The 18,682-nt window shown below is 27.3% G+C and overlaps 1 long non-coding RNA gene across 1 annotated transcript; it reads right to left on the bottom strand.

Moving 5' to 3' along the window:
* Positions 1-2,667: 2,667 nt before the first annotated feature.
* On the bottom strand, positions 2,668-4,287 carry LOC130665327 (uncharacterized). The gene is made up of 3 exons (XR_008989534.1): positions 4,129-4,287; positions 3,647-3,757; positions 2,668-2,855 (listed from the first exon to the last, which is right to left on the bottom strand). It is a non-coding gene; the product is annotated as an uncharacterized LOC130665327 (long non-coding RNA).
* Between the last annotated feature and the right edge of the window lie 14,395 nt (positions 4,288-18,682).

The following is an 18,682-nucleotide window of genomic DNA, read 5'->3' as shown; positions in this document are numbered from 1 at the left end:
TTCATTTAATTATTACTTCCCTCATTAAGATCTTACTTTATAAAATTGTATAAGATTGTATAAAAATTTATATAATTTTATGAAATTTTATAAAAGTTTATACAATTTTATAAAATCTTATAAAATTTCGTACAATTATATGAAATTTTATCTAATTATTACTTCCCTTTTAAGATCTTACCATATAAAATTTTATAAAATTTTATAAAATTCTATGAAATTTGATAGAATTATATAAAATTATATGAAATTCTATAAAATTTCGCTGTACAGTCTTATAAAATTGTATAAAATTTTATATAATTTTATACAATTGTGTAAAACTTTATAAAATTTTATTCTATTTTATACAATTTTATAAAATGTCATACAATTTTATAAAATTACATTCATCTATTACGTTCCTTACTCAGAGCTTACTTTATAAAATTTTATTGAATTTTATAAAATTTTATTGAGTTCTATAAAATTTTATTGAAGTTTATAAAATTTTATAAAAACATTTTTTCCCGGGCAGATATACGAATACATGAGTGATTGGGTACTAGTTTCCTGATCGGGTACCATTTTATGCACCACATCATGAGTGATTGATATTTGTATTATATTGTATGATATGTAATTATAATTAAATGTATATATCAGCATCTTCATTAATTCATCACAAAAGGAAAACTTTTTTTTTTTTCCTTTAAAATACTTTTTTTTTATTTATAAATAGAAAAAGTATTCTTAATGTATGGCTATACTTATTTGTTTGAGAAGAAAATATCACTAATTTACAGAAGTCAATAAATAAATCGAGCAAATATCAATTTTCACTAGTGTTGAGCAAAATCTGTCTTGGTCTTGCAGTCTTGGTCTTGGTCTTGCGATTTTGCAAGACCAAGACCAAGACCGAATGAACAAGAACAAGACTGAAACCAAGACCGAGAATGCAAGACCAAGACCAAAGTGCAAGACTAAACTAAAAATTATAACTTCCGTTGTAAATAGGATAAATGAGAATGAACAAGTTTTTGTCGAAACAAAAAATTTTGTGTGTTTAAATTTTCTAGTTTCTTCCACTAAATTTAAACATCGAATATAAAAAAGGCATTGGTAAACCTTACCATTGTCTAAAAAAAAGGGTCTACAAGAATATTCTTGAAGTAACTATTCTTTTCCGATGTCTGGTTATATAACACATGGTTGATGTAGAGCTAAGCTAATTTTTTTTATATTTTTACTTTCTCCGAGTACTTTGTACTTTTTTTTCTTACACTAAAAGGTCAATTTATGCGTTCAAGAATTGGAAGAGTAAGTTTTCTAGTTTTCGTTACTCTTAGAACTATTCATACCATTTTCTTAGGACGATATGATAAGATCGTAAGCATCTAAGAACAGTTGAGAAGTTATTTGAAGAATATCGACTTCAAGAGCCAGTAGGAGGATTATCAATGGATATAAGTGAAGAGTGTCAGGAAGATGAAGACACTATAGATTTCAATAAATTATATTCAGCTCCATCTTCTTCGTCAGCTTCTCAACTCTCGAGAAAAGAGTTAGAACAATACTTGAGTCAGCCTACAGCATTGAGCAACGAAGATACACTACTTTGGTGGAAACGTCGTGAGCTTCAATATCCTATTTTGGCAAAAATGGCTCGATATTTTTTGTCAACTTCGGCTACATCTGTCCCAGCTGAGAGTTTGTTTTCGACAGCATCTCTTGTGATACGAAAACATCGCAATAGATTGAATAACGAGTCGGCTCAATGGCTATTGTGCATCAATTCTTGGTCACCAAATAAAAAATAATAAATATATGCGTATAAGTAACGTATATTATATTATAATAATATATGTATTAAAATTAATAGAATACGGTAAAATTTTTTGATTATTGTAAAATAAAGCTTAATTAATTATAGATATTGATTATTGATCATTTATAATTTATATTTATAAAAAGCCTTGAAAAATTTCCAAAACGAAGTAAGTAATAAATAGCAGACTATTTGAGCAAGACCAAGACCAAGACTGAATACGCAAGACCGAGACCAAGACCAAGACTACAAGTATTTGAGCAAGACCAAGACCAAGACCGGACAAGCAAGACCAAGACCGTTACCAAGACTGTCTTAGTCTTGGTCTTGGTCTTGCTTTGCTCATCACTAATTTTCACAATTATTTACTTCTACTTTTTCATTAAAAAATAAAACATTTTTTTTTTTTTTCATAAATTTTTTGTCAATATACAAACTCTTTTTATTTATGAAAATATCCTCTTCTAAAAAGTTGATGGCCGGATGTCGTATCGTTTCGCGTCACTTCTGTGACTATTTTATTCGCTTGTCGATTGGTCGACTGAGATAGTGGCGGGATTTTTGAAAGAATGAAGGCGAGCGAAGCGAGCATGTTATGTCTAGTATAAATAAATAGTTCTATCTATATCTATAAAATAATAGGTGTTTTTTTAACGCCCATCACGCAAAAACTACTGAATATTTTCACACGAAATTTGCACGAAAATTTTATCAATTTTCGATCGTTCTTTTCGAGTTAATTGTTTGTTCTACTTAGTTATAATCCACAAAAACATCAGATCATTTCAAAACACATTTTAAATCAATATTAATAGCTGAAATTATTTTGTAATATAAAAATTATAAAATTGCTTAAATTTAAACAGTGTTCATGTAGTCTGGGTATTTTGCCATACAAGGTTTTTATTTCTGCGTCATACATTAATTTACTACAAGAAAAAAATTATTAATTTCTTCAAGTCATTTATCATTTTCGGCGACAATATCGCGTCCAATCGTCAGATATATAGCAATAGTATCCTTCACAACAAGGGTTTTTTCCACTACACTGTAATTAAAATTTTTAAATTAAATTATAGGAATATCATATTAAATTTTATCATTTGCGTCATTGACATAAAATTTTTTTTTTTCTATTTTGAATTTAATTTTGTTGTAGAAAATTAAATTTTCTACAAAAGTGACCCTTGTTTACGAGTCTTTATAAGTTTTAAACTTAAAAAGTTATGGGACTTTAAAATAAATAATGTTTTAAAAATCTTAATTCCATGGATTTTTATTTCTTGAGTAACTTTTTAATCACTAAAGTAATTGACTCGCGGTATTGAACTTTTTTGTAGGAAATTAAATTCCCTACATAAAAGATCCTTATGCGCGAATTGATAAATTAAAAATTTAAAAAGGTATAAGAAATTATACATTCAAAAAAATTTTTATTTCGTGTTTTTAATAAAAGGCCGGACTTTTTTCAAAGTTACAACTAACGGACTCGCGGTATAGACTTTTTTTTGTAGAAAGTTGAATTTTTTGTCTTACTAGAGTACAATTTCACCAGCAGAGGGACAATAATTGTTCATTTGCTTAAATGAAAAAAAAAAACATGTATAATTATAATTTGAAATTTTTTTTTTCGTAAATTGTATCTATTGAAATCCATCTAAAAAATATTTTTAAACCAGTCCCGCTGTAGGTCTTATTACCTCAGTCCTTGGAAAAATAAAAAAAAATTCGCTTTATTTGTTTTTTAAATTTAGTTTTGATTTTGGTGAAATTAAATGAAATTCGGACTTGCGACGCTCGTAATCAAAAGCTCTTATGTTGAAAAATTTTAAAACTTACCGGATCACCCCAACATTTAGCAGCATTTACCACGACCCCAATCATTAACATGAATATTGATAACATCATAATAATTTTGAACATTTTAATTTATTTTGTCGATTTTTAAAACTAAAACATTTGTTTAACTTTAATTAATAATTCCGTTGAAACTATTGCATTTACATGACACATCTTAATGACCTTTTTTATAGAAAATTTGATTCTTTACAATCTTGATTCTTATTATTTTTCTTATATCTCTGATAGTTTATCCGTAATTTTAAATTAAAAATCAATAAATCGGCTCAAATTCAAATTTTCTGTTCTCGTTTATAAAAATTTTAAATTACAGGGAAAATATCGAAGATACATAAAAAAAGTACTGAAATGAATTTGTAAGGAATAAAATTTCGTAAAAAACAAGTCGTTCAACTTTTTTCCATAAGTCCAATAGTTTCAAAGTTATAATTAAAAATATAGAAGCTAAAATAATTTCTTACCGATCGTTGATGTTCGTCAAGGTTTTGATAACTTCTGTCGTCTTTTGATCAATAGGAGCAGCAAGCGAACTTTAAATACCTAACACCTGCCCTCAACGTCAAATTCAACAAATTTTTTATCTATAAACCGGTTGTTAATTGTCCTATAACTTGCGTCAGAGACGGCAAATAAAAGTTATCAATTTCAGAACGATTATTTTGTGGGTAAAATTTTATCAGACAAGTTAATTGCCTGAGCTTATTGGCCGTTTGTCGATATCGGGATCGAGTGTTTTCGAGTACAAAGTAATTATAAGCAAAAACAAATTACATAAAAAAATAATTATTATATTTTCTTATACGCTTTGAATTTTATGTTAGTCAATAACAATAGATATCTCTACTACTGCTATTTGAAAATAAATTGATAAGGGGGTTAAGAAATCGCTTATAATCTGAGCCTTAATTTGAGAATATTATTTAGTTTCAATCTCCATAAGCTTCCAAATAATAAATTTTAGAATTAAAATAATCGATCATTTAAAAAAATTTTGAATTATTTCTCACATCAGTCTATCCATATTAGGCTGTATGAAAAAAATCGACTATTTTTAACTTCCCGCTAAGAAAATTGAAAATTTTCAAAATTTCGGGAAGTTATTAGTTTCGGTCCGATTTTCGAAAATCGAATTTCTAAGAGATTTTGAGGTTCTAGGAAACTATTTTGACTAATTTCACGATGATTTCCGAGTGAATGTATGTATGTACGTACGTTCGTACGTATGTAAATATCTGTAACTTTTGAACAGATAAACCGATTTTGATCGTCAAGGTTGCATTCGACGTGGCTTGTCAATATTTAAAAGATGTAAAAAATTCACGGAAAAACGAAAACTGGAATAGTTACAGAATAAAATGTAAAAACAAGACTGTCATATTCAAAATTACAAAAGTTAAAATGTATCCTATAATTTCTAAATTCTATCCAGTAAAAAATTAGTTGCAAATTAAACAGTAGTATTTACAGTTGGAAAATGTAAATCGAACACAATAAAATATAAAATAATTATTACCTTTTGCTCACAGAAAGTTTTTTTCTTTAAAAATTATTTATTCCTCTTTAGAACTGTAAAAATTACAGTTTATAGCCGTTATGTAAAAATTAAAGTACCAAATAAGAAAATTTGTTGAGTAGTTCGATTCAACCATTCATTAAAGATTGAAAATTGAAAATTTGTGTTTCAATTCCATGAAATCACTTGCATTTGAATTTGTAAGTTTTACATTTTACACATGTTACAATGGATATTTTTAATCGGGAATTTGAAATATTTTTGGTAAATTACTAAATTTACAAATAGAATTAAAACGAAAATATCAATTTATGGATAATAAACATAAAATGTAATTCTTTGTTTATGTGAATGTGTAAACAATCAAGGTTTTAGTAATTACCATTATAATAATTAATAATTAGGAAAGTTTTTTAAAAAATAAGTAATCGTTATTTTGTTCGATCGTGCAATAATATATTTCACTATAGATCATAAGGTTCTTTATTAGTACGTTTTATGAAAACCTAAACGCATCTTTCAAATTTTAGTTTCTCTCGTTTCTCTATACAGAAAATACAGTTAACTTTTGAACTAAGAAAAAAAATCTTGATATAAGAAATTTTTTTTAACGATTCGGAAAATGAAAAGTTTTTTTACACCAAGTTAATAATTATCATGAAATTTTTATCTGGAATCAAAATTTATTTTACTCAAGACAACATATTTTTATGTTTAAATCAAAAAATTTTTGCTTGTTTTAAGAGTTTGTATTTCTTAATATATAAGAAATATTTTTTTGACGAAAAATATGTTAGTTTTTTGTAGTAGTATTACATTTTTTGTTTGAAGAAAAGAAAATTTCTCGGAATATAAGTACTATTCTTTTTACCTGAGAAAATTTAGGTTTCCAAAAAAAATTTCTTGAATCAAGAATATTTACCTTCAGTCGAGTATTTCTTGTTTTCTGTGTGGAAATATAAAAAAAATATAATAACAATATCTTTCAAATATATATTTTTAATTTAACTAACAACATAAAAAAAAACTGTCTATCGATGTCCACTAACAATAATGATGTAACAGAGGTTGAATATAAGCTTATTAAATATTATAGTAATCTATTTTGTTCGATGCAATTTGGTTGCATTGAATAAAGATTGATTTTACTACATACTCAGAAGCAGCAATTTATTAAATGTAAATAAATATTATTTGATACAAAAAAAAAATATATTTGTAGTTTAATAGCACCTATTGGCATCAAAACAATGATTAATTGTCATTAGAAATACTACGAATCTAGCTGAGCTGAACGTCAACATCGTGCAGTGAAAACGTAACAGGTTATATATTTTTACTATAAGATTTGACTTATCCCACACGGAGAGAAAAATATACTTTTTGAATGCTACAAGAACCATCTGAATCGGTTCATTCATCAAAAAGATATGAGAGGTTTACATCCACACACACACACACACACACACACACACACACACACACACACACACACACACACACACACACACACACACACACACACACACACACACACACACACACACACACACACACACACACACACACACACACACACACATACATACATACATACATACATACATACATACATACATACAGACATCGCTCTAAAAATTTCAGATTAGCATCTTAGCACCTTCAAACGCCGACATATGATGAAAACCCGATTTTTGAAAATCGGGGTGAAACCAATAACTTTTCGAATTTTTTGGAAATCGTCAATTTTCTCAGCGGGAAGTTAAAAAAAGAAAAATGTATGATAAAAGTATCAAGAACAATTTAGTTATTTAATACACCAAATTGGTCTTTATAAATAATAATATTAATCCTTATTAAATTCTCTATCCAATGATGTGTAACTTGATTAAGCTCCGTGATCTAACCAGAGTAAAACAGTAAAAACAGTAGCGATAAAGAGGCAAACTGAATTTTTCGATCGTAAAGCATACTCTAATGCTTCGCATTAAGTCGTGCAATATAATCAAATCATATATTTTATATATATTTGAAATACATTTATTTTATATATTCATACATGTACTTTTCATATATTCTAAGATTATATTTCAATTACATTAAAGATATATGAAATACGTTTGAAAATCGGCCAAAAATTAGCTATTTAAAGTATATTTTAACACATGTTTTGTATATGAATTTTCTTTTTCATGAAGGTATTTATTGTTGAAAAAAATTATTAGATTAAAAAAAAAAGTCAATCAAATATTCTAAATACATAGCGTATGTATTCAAAAAGATGATCTGTGCAATGCTTCGTCTGAATACAGGAAAATTAAACAGAAGAAATTATTATTTTGAAAAAAATTTATCTTTCTCCGACTAAAAATTGGTTTCATTAACGAGGAAATTTGTAAATTACATCAAACTCATAAATTGAGACCAGAAAAAAAAAATTTTCCTGTTTCTAAAATTAATTAACTTTTTTTTGTCAGCGCAGTAGATCGCAGCATTTAGACGCAGCCTTTAATGCATCATCCTTTAGAACACATATGTATATACTCGGAACATTCGATTGGTTTTTTTTTAATCTAATAAATTTTTTCAACAACAAATACTGTCTCTAAAATTTTTTGGAATTCAATAAAAACTTATGGAATTTTATCAGACCATTTTTAGTACAAAATATTGTAAAATTATTCTTTCACCGAATGGATTTCCATAAAACGTTTGAATACTAACTTAATTACCGATTTCTCACTATAGACGCCAGACAGATGAAGTATTTAAGTTATATACAAGGGTGCTTTGTATATGTATACATGTATTTTAGTCAACAGATAATATCATATAAACAATATACTAAATATTTAATAGTTTTAAAATATCATTACCTTCAACGATCTATACCTATACCTAAATACACTGCACTCTTTGCTAAAGGAAGCAGCAGACATACGGGCATATTGTCTCCGAATATTCCCTTTTATTATCTACGCAAATCCTTAGGATTAATATTAAAATGGGTCCGAATAGGAAAGTGATAAATGTAAAGTATTTTACTGAGCCTTACCGTAAAGGGTAAACCTCAAAGTGTCCTGGAAAAACCCTGAAAATTTCAAATCGCAGCGATTTCTCTTTCTTAGTGTCCCGACCCGAGTAGAAAATACCTGATGTAATGCCTGACACTATATCTGGGCCGGGTCAGGTACCACTACGGTATGCCGGAAAGGGCATGCCGTAGTCTTACCTGATCAGTTTCGGACAGGGCATAGATCAGGATAGCCCAATATTAAAACTATTCGAGTAATCTAAGGTTTGTCGGAAGAGGACCGGATGGAAAACGGATTTGGAAAACCCTCGGCTAAAATTATAGAGCCGTGTGAGGCTTTCCTGGTCAGGAACTGGACAGGAACACTTCAGGAATACCTGATGTAAAAATGAATTTTTTTTTTTTAGTTGACAGAATTAAAAAAAAAAAGTTATTCTTTAAATACGATAGAGATTTATTTTGTAAAATTTAAGCTCAATTTTTTTTTCTTTTAATAAGTTATTTTACAAGACTAATATATTTTTTGCATTCTGGTTTGCAAAAAATTTTAAAGTCCCACGACTAAAAATATTCCGAAATCTTAATCGTATTTGTGTCATAAAAAAAAATCTGAGCGAAATTTATGACTACAATTTGAATGTAGTTTTTAATAACAAATCAATGAGAAAAATAATAACTTTTTTGGGACTGTCAACTACATTTAATGGGCTATTTCTATAATTAAATAAATTATTTTTTTATATAATATAAAGATCAAAATAATTTACTTCAGCGTATTGGTTCTGATTCTCATGCTTCAATAGCCTTGTCTGTTTCACATAATGGAAAATTTCCCGGGCGTCTGTGATTGCAGACTGTACTAAAAAAATAGTAAATATATATATACCTCAAAATGATAAGCTATTACTGTTATGGGTTTGAGGATTAAGAGGCTTGACAATGTAAATTTATTTTTATCGGTAGAATATTATGGTATTTACTTAAACTGGGTAGTATATACGGGTACTCATATTCGTAGTAACAATGAAGTTCTTTTCCTTGTCTTTCTTCAAGTACAGATGGAAAATCTATTTTTTTTGCTCTCTTGCGTTGTCGGTACAGAAGGTTACTGGCTTAAAGTATAAAGTAAAGTACTTTTACTTGCCTACGACCTTATTTTATTTTAAAAAATTGTGGAGTGCACATCGATATTTTAAAATTTCGTGAACGTTCAACAATCAGTGTGTACCAATTCAGGTTAGTAACTGTATTGTTATAAGAATGAACAAGTTTTACAATTTTTTAAATTGTACTATTAATAATTATATCTAATAACTGAGTTTTGAAGAAGAAGCCGAAGAAAGAAGTGAGAGAGGAGGAGAAGGAGAAAAGGAAGGAATTTTTCACTTCATTTTCCTCTTGAAAATGATGAAGATTTTAAAAAATTTAATGCAAAAATTTTAAATAGCCATAAATTTCTTCATGATTTAGTAAGTTGTTATTAATTATTAAATAATTTATAAAAAACATTATATTAATTGCTTCAAAGAACTACAGCTGATATTATTATATTTTTCAGGTGACCCGATTATTCTACATAGTGGGCAACAAAAAAAAACATCAAAAAATATCGGCTCAATTTTGCGAGTTTATCTGACTCGAGATGTTGTATTATTATACGTGGCGATAAAAAACACGACTAATAATAATAAAAAAATCTTCAAAGATACACCGTTTTTTTTATGTATAACAGGTAAATGAATTAATTTTAAATTACTAAATAGAATTTTTTTGAATTTTGAAGTGCTATCATTTTATTTTATAATCTAACAAAAAAAAAGAAAAATTGTGTTAAAAGTATATAATTTTCTGTTTTAGAAGTAATAAAAAGAATTTTACGTAGTAGTTCAAATACAACCTTAGATGATAATGAAATTCAGGGAGGTTTATCATCAGCGACGAATAATGCTAGAGATTGGAGTAGACATCGATTGATGCGATTAGAAGAAAGTAATAAAAAAAATCGATTTATAAGGATGTATAATGTATCAGTAATAATAAAAAAAAAAAAAATTAAATTAAATTCACTTTACATTTTTAAAGCCCCATTAATCCATGGACTGAGAAAAAAATTACTTTTAAAAAAACATACATTCTCGATCAAAGAAATTAATTTATTGCAAGTCTTCAAATTACTTATTGCGAAATGAAATACTTTTGAAAAAAATTCTTAATGTTTGTAAAACGTAAAATTTTTTGATCGAGAATAGTTTTTTTTTTTATAAAAGTAATTTTAACTCCCGATGTAACGATAAGAATTTGGTCAAATAAATTTCTAAAGGGGTTGTGCCAAGCTTGCCGGAGCAGTTTCATAGCCGGCACGCCTAACAGGGCCCGGGCCAGGCATGCCGGATTGGGTCCGGAGTACTCATCTGCGTTACATGCCAAGTCAGGTACGAAGCAGGAAAGCCGGATCCGGCCCTGGCTAGTGTCAGGTCAAAATTTCTACTCGGGGAAGCTTTAAATTTAGCGATTTTGTCAAAAATCACCATAATTGGTAGTTTCTCGGGTTTTATTCATTTTTTCGATTTGAAAATGTTTTTTTACCGATAACTTTTATTTCCTTGATCAAAAAGATTGATTGTCGAAAAAAATTGAAAATAAAAAAAATTTTGAAAAAAATTGTTTTTCTTTGAAATTTTTTTTTTTCAAAAAGTTTTTTTATTCAAAATTTTTTTTTTGTTGTATCCGCAATGATTTATCATTGTCAAAAAAATTCCTCAAATTTTTTTTACCGCCGGCATTGGCGTTACCCAAAGCGTATGTTTGTTAAGTTGACATTTAAAGCAGATGCAGTTACAGCGGTAAAAAAAAATTTGAGGAATTTTTTTTGACAATGATAAATTATTGCGGATACAACAAAAAAAAAATTTTTGAATAAAAATAATTTTTGAAAGAAAAACAATTTTTTTCAAAATTTTTTTTATTTTCAATTTTTTTCGACAATCAATCTTTTTGATCAAGGAAATAAAAGTTATAGGTAGAAAAAAAAAATTTCAAATCGAAAAAAGGCCATTCGGCAGCCGAAATAAAAGGTAGATTTTCCAATTAATCTATATAAAAAGTTTCATACATACATATCTTGTGATTCATATTAGTGTATAGTCATGATATGAAATTAGGCTTGTTTTCTAAGAGTGAGGGTAAAAAAAAGACAACGACTATTCTCGAGAGAGAACTTCAGATAGTTGATTTGACAAAACATTATATACGTAATGTACCAAACTAACCTTCACGTAAACAAAGTATATAGAAAATTTAATTAATATGATCATAATTGTAATCGCTATTACGATGGCAAGACCAGTTATAATTATAGGACGTACAGGTACGTTTGAAACAACATAAGTGATGAAAGAAATCCTTTTAAAATATAAAATAGCTGTGAAATTTGCAGGTTATTTTGTTCACAATAAAATACAACTGACAAAATTGTATTATAATGGAAAATACATATAAGTTATGTGGAATGAAAACCATATTATCAACATTTTTGGATTTCATTAAAAGTTTCAAGGCTATCAAATTATTTAAAAAAATGGTCAAAATATAAAGTTTAAGGTCATAAATTAAAGCTTATTAGTCAAGCTTTAAAATACTTTTTACAGAAATTATCTATGAGTTTAAGTTTTAAAGTTATATGAACTTTAAAAGTGAATAAAAACTGATTTTTTCGAAAAATCATGAAAATTTTAAACAGCCATAACTTCCAAACTATTCGAACGATTCAGCTCATCTTTGAACTTGATCAAGATAATCGCCTATAGAAAAAGTGTGGAAAATTTCATTAAGATCCGATAAGAACTGTGGGTGCTATCGTAATGACAAGACCAGTGATAATCATAGGGAGTAGAGGTACATTTGCTACATCATAAGTAATAAAAGAAATACTTTTAAAATATAAAATGGCAGTGAAATTTACAGGTTACTTTGTGCACAATAAAATAAAGCTGACGAAACTAGATTATAATGGGACAAGCATAAGTTATGTGGAATGAGGCCCATATTTTGAACATTTTTTGATTCCATTAAAATTTTCAAGGCCGTCAAATTATTGGAAAAAATGGTCAAAATATAAAGTTCAAGGTCATAAATTAAAGCTTGTTAGATAAGCTTTCAGATACTTTTTACGGAAATTGTCTATGAGTATTAGTCATAAAATTATACGAACTTGAATGTGGAAAAAAATTTGTTTTTTCAAAAAATCATGGATATTTCAAAAAGCCATAACTTCTAAACTAATTAACCGATTTTGCTGATCTTCGAACTTAACCGCGATAATTGCCCGTAGAATGAGTGTGAAAAATTTCATTAAGATCTGATAAGAATTGTAGGCGTAATCGTATCCTCAAAACTGCGTTATATCCCATATATATATATATATATATATATATATATATATATATATATATATATATATATATATATATATATTAGGGTGGCGCAAAAAAACCGACTATTTTTTTTTTTTCCATCTCGCATGAAAATTTGTTGGTTTACGATGTTTTAAGAAGCCTCTCCACAAATCAGCTCGATAAAAAATTTTTAAGAGGTCGCTCACGAATTTTGAAAATATCAAAAATGATCGAAATTCGGATTTTTATTAAAAAATTTTTTTTTTTCTCGTGGCAGAAATAGTTTATATTTGTAAAATCATGACTATGCTGAAAATTTCAGCCCAAAATTTAAATATTTAAACGGCGCTCAAGAATTTCGAATATTAACTGATAATATGTAACTAATAGTTTGAATTAGTTTTTATAACTCAATTATTGTCATTTCACTTAAATATTACTTTTGCATAACCAAAAATATACAGGACAGTCTTAAACAATAAAATTTGGTAAGTTTTGAATAAGCGAAAAAACCTACAAATTGGATTAAAAAATAAAAAAGTATGTAAATAACTTATTATTTCTATTTCTCGGGTTATATTTTCATTCATTGTCATGCAAATTCATAGTGAAAAAATCGAGAAGCTTTATTATTAATATTTAAGGTTCGCTCAAAAACGTCCAAGAGATTGCGCTCGGAAACATTCAAAATTCTTGAGCGCCGTTTAAATATTTAAATTTTGGGCTGAAATTTTCAGCATAGTCATGATTTTACAAATATAAACTATTGCTGCCACGAGAAAAAAAAAATTTTTTAAATAAAAATCCGAATTTCGATCATTTTTTATATTTTCAAAATTCGTGAGCAACCTCTCAAAAATTTTTTATCGAGCTGATTTGTGGAGAGGCTTCTTAAAACATCGTAAACCAACAAATTTTCATGCGAGATGGAAAAAAAAAAAATAGTCGGTTTTTTTGCGCCACCCTAATATATATATATATATATATATATATATTAGGGTGTGCCAAAAAAAATCGATAATTTTTTTTTTTGACTCTCCCACAAAAAATTTGTTTGTCAGCCCTAAAAAAAAATTCAGTTAAAATTTCAGCCCTTAATTTCAATTTTAAGAGGTCCATCATCGATCTCAAAGTTTTCCCATTTAAATAACATGGGAAAACTATTTTTTTACATTATTTATGGCTGCAAACTGTGAAGATTTTTTTTTTTGACATTATTGATCAGTGAACCTTTTAAAGCAATAAATTGTCTACAAATAAGTCCAAAGAATCAAATCTGTGCACTCAATATTTCGTCTATTAATGACGTTAGAATATGCGAATTTCACGAAAATTCGTTATTTTTACATCTGGAAACTAAACTGTTGGTTGTAGAAAAAAAAGTTAAATAGTAATTTTGTAGTACATTTGATTCTCTACAAAATTTCCATTAAGACCTTTTTTGTATGATGAACAGATCAATAGTTGTGAGCTCTCGAAGTCTTATTATTTAAATTATTTACTTATAACAATTAAAATATTGACTATAAAAAAAAAAGTTGAATGGTAATTTTGTAGTACATTTGATTCTCTACAAAATTGTCTTTATGACTTCTTCTGTATGATGAACAGTTCAATAGTTACGAACTCTTGAAGTCTCAATATTTGAGGTAATGGTACCGAAATCGGGTCCACACATTTTTCCAAAGTTCCAAGTGCTCACACATCTAAGATCTATAATTAAACTTTTTCCACGTGTTCTACCACACGGCGGATTAAATTTTCTGTATGCATTTATGTCTATAACATAAGATATCTATCCGAACCTTGTAACTAAAGTGTGCAAAATTGATAAAAAATGGCAGAAATCATGCAAATTTTCCAAAATAAATTTAATAAATTTCTAATAAATACTAATAATTAATTTTATTAATACCGTAAGATGGACGGTGGCGATAGAAAGGTCTAACTAAGAGTTAAAATATTTTTTGAGCTCTTGTATAGTGGAAAATTGGCATATTTCTGTTATTTCAATACTTCAAAGGTGTACAACAGCTCACCTAACATTTTGTTGCAAGTAGTTTGGACGGTATCCGCCTTCCTTCACTAGTATAGTGTCTGGCTGAAGCCCACAACACGGTTTTACGCCGGTTCGTACTAGTAAGAGATGTAGTCTAAGGCATGAGTGCGTTAACATAGCCTTACTGACGAGTCCGTTAACGTACTTAGGACGAAACTACAGAAATTATGGCAAATAGGCATATATCTTAAGTTTTGGTGATTGACTTAAGAGTCAATACATAGAACATAAGAAAAATATGTCAAATGGTGCAGTGTAGCACGGAACTGAAAAATTCAAACAAAAATCTTTGGAATCAAGCTAATTTTATACCTTTGGTATACACGTACAAATTATTTATGCTTAAATAACATCTAAATAAGCAAGTATATCTTTAATCCGCCGACAAATGCCAGAGAAGGGAACAAGTCCCTTGGCAATTTGAATATTTTTGGATTTATGCTTGATAAAAATAGGGTGGCCCCCACTTGTAAATATTTACCATATTTGAATTATTTACTTATAACAATTTAAGTATTGAGTATGGAGACAACAGTTATTTGAAATTTCGGTAAAAAATACGGACTTTCTACGAGTTTTTTCATATATTTAAAATAGTGCTAAAGAATCTTGATTCAAATTATTCTCAACAGATAATAGGTTCAACATAATTTAAATAACTCTATAATTGAGACTTTTGGAGCTCAAATTTATCGAGCTGTGGAAGATAAAATTTCCGCGTATATTCGTAGTGTATGGGATTTTTTACCGAAATTTCAAATAACTGTTGTCTCCATACTCAATACTTAAATTGTTATAAGTAAATAATTCAAATATTGAGACTTCAAGAGTTCGTAACTATTGAACTGTTCATCATACAGAAGAAGTCATAAAGACAATTTTGTAGAGAATCAAATGTACGACAAAATTACTATTTAACTTTTTTTTCTACAACCATAAGTTTAGTTTCCAGATGTAAAAATAACGAATTTTCGTGAAATTCGCATATTCTAACGTCATTAATAGACGAAATATTGAGTGCACAGATTTGATTCTTTGGACTTATTTGTAGACAATTTATTGCTTTAAAAGGTTCACTGATCAATAATGTCAAAAAAAAAAATCTTCACAGTTTGCAGCCATAAATAATGTAAAAAAATAGTTTTCCCATGTTATTTAAATGGGAAAACTTTGAGATCGATGATGGACCTCTTAAAATTGAAATTAAGGGCTGAAATTTTAACTGAATTTTTTTTTAGGGCTGACAAACAAATTTTTTGTGGGAGAGTCAAAAAAAAAAATTATCGATTTTTTTTGGCACACCCTAATATATATATATATATTAGGGTGCTTCATTTCAGAGCAACATTTTTTTTTCTAAGTGCTTGTGAAAAAAATCATAGTTCAACACAAAAAAAAAATTTTCGCGGAAGAAAAAAAATTCTATGTCGACTACAGACCTAGCTTATCGAAAAATTCGATTTTCCCATTTAAATAACACGGGAATCATTTTTTTTTTAGCTTTAAGTATTGTTAACTCATTAAACAAATCAATAGATCGAATAGACTAATACATATTTTTGTAGGAAATTGAACGCATTACAAAAAAGGTCTCTTATCATTTTTCGATAAATCCATCTGTTCAAAAGTTATTAGAGCTCGAAGTGAAGTGTAGAAAAACGGCCGAAAAATATGAAAAAATAATTTTTTCGGAAGTTTCGGCTTGTCCATTTTGCCCCAGGTGTTATGCGAAGGGCTAGAAATGTGGAATTATAATAATTTTGTTTTAATTTGACGATAAAAATATGAAAAAATCACTTTTTCAAAATTTTGGGCTTGTCCATTTTGCCCCAAATGCCATGCGTAGGAGTACAAATGCGCAAACATATCGGATTTATAGTAATAAGACGAAAAAAAAAAAAATTTTTATTTGATCGAAATTTCAGGGGGGCCGCTCTGCCCCATCCTCCCCTACATACGTACATACGTACGTACATACATACATACATACATACACTCAGACATCATCTTAAAATGCGTCAGAATAGCTTCCTAGAACCTCAAAACGTCAAGATCTCTTAGAAATTCGATTTTCGTGAATCGGACCAAAACCAATAACTTCCCGAATTTTTGAAAATTTTCAATTTTCTTAGCGGGTAGTTGAAATTAATTGTTAATGAACAATTATAAGTAATAAAGAAAAATGTATAATTACTAAAAATTTATAAATTTCTAATGTTGATAATACTATTTGATAATTAAAAATTAAGCTTTTTTTGAACTTCCGATTTCATTGTATAGTTACGCAGCTCAAATACAATTTTTATAATAAAAAAAAATTTGATAAAATAATTTGATTATATATTTATTAATCATTCCAATTTTACCTAATTATAATTTGATTCTTTCAGACTCGGGAATTATCATTCGTTTTTTTAACTCTCACGTATAAGTTATTTAATGGCTAATTCTTGTTAATACTGATTTTGGATATGTATCATGGATTCTAATAATTTATATCGTGGCAGAAAAAATTTTAGATAAAAATTCTTCTATTTTAATTGCAGTTAAATCATAAGACTAATAAATAATTAAACTTTATGGAAACAATTCTATTTCATACTCGATGTTTTGTTTTAAATTTTATAAAATTAAATTATTTAAAATACTGTTCATGATAACAGCATTGATACTCAAAGTTCAAACGTCTCTACAGTCAGTCGAAAGAAGTTAAAATAATAAATAGACTTTATAGTTTTTGCTTAATGATTAATTGCAAATGACAATTAACGTTTACTTATTATAAATGGACCTTCAAACTTACGATTACTTTCTTTCGCTAATTATTATTTATTAACTTATACTACATACGTTTCAATTTTTATTGTAAATTTTGCCAATAAAAATTTTAAATATTTATTTGAAAGTGATGTTTAAAATGAAAATGTAATTATCCTTTTTTTCTATTTGATGATTCTATTTTTACTTTACTTATTTTATTTTAAAATAGAGAATAACGAAAACAAAAATCAAATTAAAAACAACTGCAGAAATTCGAATTAAATAGATTAATAAATAGTAGTAATGAAAATTATAAAAAATTAAATATTAAAATAAATTGTGACAATTACCCAAAATTAAAAAAACAAAGTAATTTATTTTTGATATATACAATATACATATATGTAATATAAATAAATTAATTAAATTAATAATTACAATTTTAAATTACGACTTATGATCTACGGGTTTATTAAAAATAACTTACGTATTAAAAAATGATTTTTCAAACCAAACTAAGATTAATTTTTTCTTTTTATTTTCCAATGACTTTACTTCTTTGGTATCAAAAAACTTAAAAACAAATATAAATGATAAAAATACAACTTAATTGATTTAATTATACACTTCTAAGATAAGTGAAACATTTATGTCATATACAGAATATATGTATTAAAAATGAAAAAAATAAATAAGTAATTATTTTACATCACTACTAATGAATATCACAAATTTGTTAATTATCCTTATTAACACTACACCGGTTCCAAACTTAATAATATTAATTAAAAATATTCCTATAAATATTTAATTGTAATTTTTCCGAATCTCCATTAGTCAGTAAATTAAAAATACCCCTCGTAAAAGTACTTGGAAGTATACATAAAACATTATACAATGTAACATTATTCGTACCAATAAATGTTTTCTTCATTTCTTCAATTTCGCTTATGCAGTTGATATTTATTGGTGTACTCAAATTATAAAAATTACTAAATATAAACAAAAATATTATTTCTAAAGATAGTAAAAATTACACAATCTTAATGGTGTTTTAAGTTTACAATATCAATTTAAATTTGATAAAATTTTAGGAAACATTGAAGAGTAGTTTACGTTTTGAAAAATTTGGTGGCCCTGAAAAGGGCCGTTTGGTTTATTGAGGATTAGAAAATCTAATATAATATTCTATCATAATAAATCACTTAATAATATATGTACAAATAATTACTAACATCAAATTGTTTGAAAAAAA

Source organism: Microplitis mediator, chromosome 3 (genome assembly GCF_029852145.1).
Source record: "Microplitis mediator isolate UGA2020A chromosome 3, iyMicMedi2.1, whole genome shotgun sequence".
Lineage (NCBI taxonomy): Eukaryota > Metazoa > Arthropoda > Insecta > Hymenoptera > Braconidae > Microplitis > Microplitis mediator.
Note: the sequence above shows the minus strand (reverse complement) of the source record. Positions and strands in the feature narration are given on the sequence as shown.